General features: G+C 40.9%; 1 pseudogene; it reads right to left on the bottom strand.

The window, feature by feature from the left end:
- Positions 1 to 3,705, bottom strand: part of LOC112078794 (cytoplasmic phosphatidylinositol transfer protein 1-like) — an 18,117-nt pseudogene that overhangs the window by 7,339 nt on the left and 7,073 nt on the right.

Raw genomic sequence — 3,705 nt, 5'->3', positions numbered from 1 at the left:
ACACACACACACACACACACACACACACACACACACACACACCCCACTAGGGCTGACATTTGCAGTAAGTGCTGCAATAGTTACCCAAAGTCCTTGTTCCAGCCAAACGATATGCCCCGCCCACGGACATTAGTTTCTTCTCTGCAATGAGTCTGGATCTGAGTACCTACCCGACAATTTCTAGAACGCAAACATATTCTAACAGTTCTGATTGGTCCCAGAAACCGATGGGTTGGGCCAGAACACAGGTGGGTAAATCAGCGTTTAGAAAAATCTTTATTGGCTTTGATAATCTGATTGGTTAGAGACTATCCAATCACTGATTACTTGTAATGAGGGCGGTTTTATAAGACATCCCTCATTTAGACATCACCACAAACTAATTTCAATGATGGCAGTCTCAGACTGAAGTATGTAGCTAACATAGAGCAGCGGAAGAATTCAGTTTGAGTCTCCAGGCAATGTCTCTCCCTGTTGGGCTCACTCTCCTCTGCTCTCACTGTGCTTATCTTCCTATTTTGCTTCTTCGCTCTCTCTTACCTCATATTCTCACTCTCAATGATCTTTCTCTTTCTCTCCACACCATTCCCTTCTTCCCTCCCCCTCTCTCACTTTTCACCCATCCTTGCACTTTCTCCCTCCCCTTCTCACCCACTTTCTCAATGTTCCCATATGCTCTCTCCTCTTCCCTTACTCTTCTCCCCCTCTTCCATCCACCCATTCTTCCTTCTATCAATCTCTCCTTTTTCTCCACTTTACCTTCTCTCTCTTCCCCAACACCCCCCCTATTTTTCTCCTCCCTCTCCTCTATTAAAATATGGTATAGAATAGTACAGTAGTAGACTAGTAGTTACTACAGCTGGACGATACGAACAAAAATCCATATAGCGATAAATTGCCTGTATAGATACAATAATGATAAATAGAGCGATAAGTTTCTAACATTAATGTGAACTGCACAGTTTTTATTATTATAAAATACTAGTTGTGGTTGAAGCAATCAATTATCCAATTAACAATCACCCATATTTGCAAACGCATTTAATTTCAAACTTTCAAACACATTTCTCGAGAGTACTTATCGTAATGAATGACATCAGCAAAATGCCTTGGATAAGTGATCGGTGTCGATCATTTTCCGTTTATGGTCCCAGCTCTAATAGCTACCTGTGTTGTTGTTCTGGGTTGATTTGAGTTTGCTGTTGGTCTGTTCCTGTATCTGTCGCTCATACTCTCTCACATCCTCCAAACTCATCCCTGTAGGAAAAAGCACAGACGGATGAGATTATAATACATTATTATATCTATGTAACATGTGTATCATAATGCATTATAACCATGTAACATGTACATCATAATGCATTATAAGCATGTCCGAACAAAAACATACAGCGACAGTCAACAGCACATTGAAAAGCATTAATTACGACGTAGTATAATGCATTATAACCATGTCCTATAATATAAAGCATTGTAACCGTGTCCTATTATTATCATCATCATCGTCCTATATGTTAGAGCATTATAAACTTGTCCTATATGTTAGAGCATTAAAATCATGTCCTATTATAATAATGTCCTATATGCTATAATGCATTATAACCATTTCCTATTATAATCATGTCCTATATGTTATAAAGCATTATAACCATGCCCTATTATAAACATGTTCTATATGTTATGAAGCATTATAACCATGCCCTATTATAATNTATGTTATAAAGCATTATAACCATGCCCTATTATACACATGTTCTATATGTTATGAAGCATTATAACCATGCCCTATTATAATCATGTCCTATACATTATGATGCATTATAACATGAAGCATTATAACCATACCCTATTATAATCATGTCCTATACTTTATGATGCATTGTAAACATGTTCTATAATGTATTGCATTACAACCATGTTCTATAATATAATGCATTATAAACATGTTCTATAATATAATGCATTATAAACATGTTCTATAGTATAATGCATTATAAACATGTTCTATAATATAAGGCATTTAGAAACATGTTCTATACATAAATCGGCATTATAAACATGTTCTATAATATAATGCATCTATAAACATTTCTATAATATAATGCATTTTAACATGTTCATAAATATAATGCATTATAAAACATGTGTCTATAATATAATGCATTATAAACATGTTCTATAATATAAATGATTACAACCATGTCCATTTAATCATATGCTGTATGTTATAAGGCATTATAACCATGTCCTCTACGACCGTGCCATTCGTCTGTCCAGGCCACAGCCTGTCTGTGCGCCCACCAGTAGGATGTCCTGGATGTTCTGTCAGATCATACACATCAGAGAGAAATACATTTCTTACGTCAAAGAAACACATCCAAAGGCTTTCAGCAGGTGCTGCTGGAGATCAGTGTATATGTTGAGCAAAAAGAAAAGATTCCCCACACGCAATCTATGCTGTCAAATGTGTTTCCTTAAACAACATATGTCCCTTAGGTCTTTATCAAGTTCTCAACCTGATGCATGATGGTAAATGTAGTTTCCTCTCACCCTGTGTATGAAGTCCTCAGTCTTGCCCTGGAAGCCGTAGACTTCGAAACTGCACTGCACCCTCTTATAGAGCACATGATGGGGTGCTGTCCTTACGCCACCCTTCCACCGGGGCCTCGGCCCATTCTTCTCAGACACCCAGCGACTCAGGCCTACACAGACAAAGTACACATACCTGCTAACAAGCTAAATCGATGGCTGTTGTGAGGGGGAGGGCGAGTGTGTGGGTTGGGTGTGTGGGAGTGTGTGTGCTGTGTGCAGGCCTGTGTGAGCAGCTGTTGCTCAATGCCTCACATATATCTATTGAATGATTCAACATGATAGGCATCTGTGGCCCAAGATGCATAGATTGTACAAGTGTCTGTGTATTTATGTTCGCGTTATCCTCTGCTCTGCGTGAGATAGTGAGTGTGTGTGTGTGTTTTCAGCTATGTGTCTTGCTGATTGACCTTTGTTTCTGAGTTACTGGAACTGCGGAAGTCAGAGGAGGAAATGTGTGTGTACACACTAGTACCTCCGTCTTCCTTGTACGTGTGTTAGTCAGGCGATGGGTCATCAATGAGGATATCCAGGCTGGCTCACGTCTCTGCCAGGGCGGTGAGGCCTGTCTCAAAACCTGCCAACCGAGCAGAGCGGGGGAGGTCATCAAAATAGACTGACCACACACACACTGAGCCAGGGGACTAGTAGTGAGGAAATGAGGACTGACACACACACACTGGAGCCACGGGACTAGTAGATGAGGAAATAGCACCTGACACACCACACACTGGAGCCAGGGACCTAGTACGTGAGGAAATAGACTGCACACACACACACTGGACCAGGGACTAGTAGATGAGGAAATAGACTGCACACACAACACTGAGCCAGGACTAGTGATGAGGAAATAGACCTGAGCACACACACATGGAGCAGGGACTAGTAGATGAGGAAATAGACTGACACACACACATGGGGCGAGGGACTAGTAGAGAGGAAATAGACTGACACACACACTGGAGCCAGGGGACTAGTAGATGAGGAAATAGACTGACACAGTAACACACCACTGGAGCCAGGACTGTAGATGAGGAAATAGACTGCACACACACACACTGGAGCCAGGGACTAGTAGATGAGGAAATAGACTGACACACACCAATCCTCTCTCCC

The sequence above is a fragment of the Salvelinus sp. IW2-2015 genome, unplaced genomic scaffold, assembly GCF_002910315.2.
Source record: "Salvelinus sp. IW2-2015 unplaced genomic scaffold, ASM291031v2 Un_scaffold6275, whole genome shotgun sequence".
Lineage (NCBI taxonomy): Eukaryota > Metazoa > Chordata > Actinopteri > Salmoniformes > Salmonidae > Salvelinus > Salvelinus sp. IW2-2015.
This window is presented reverse-complemented; position numbering and strand designations above follow the sequence as displayed.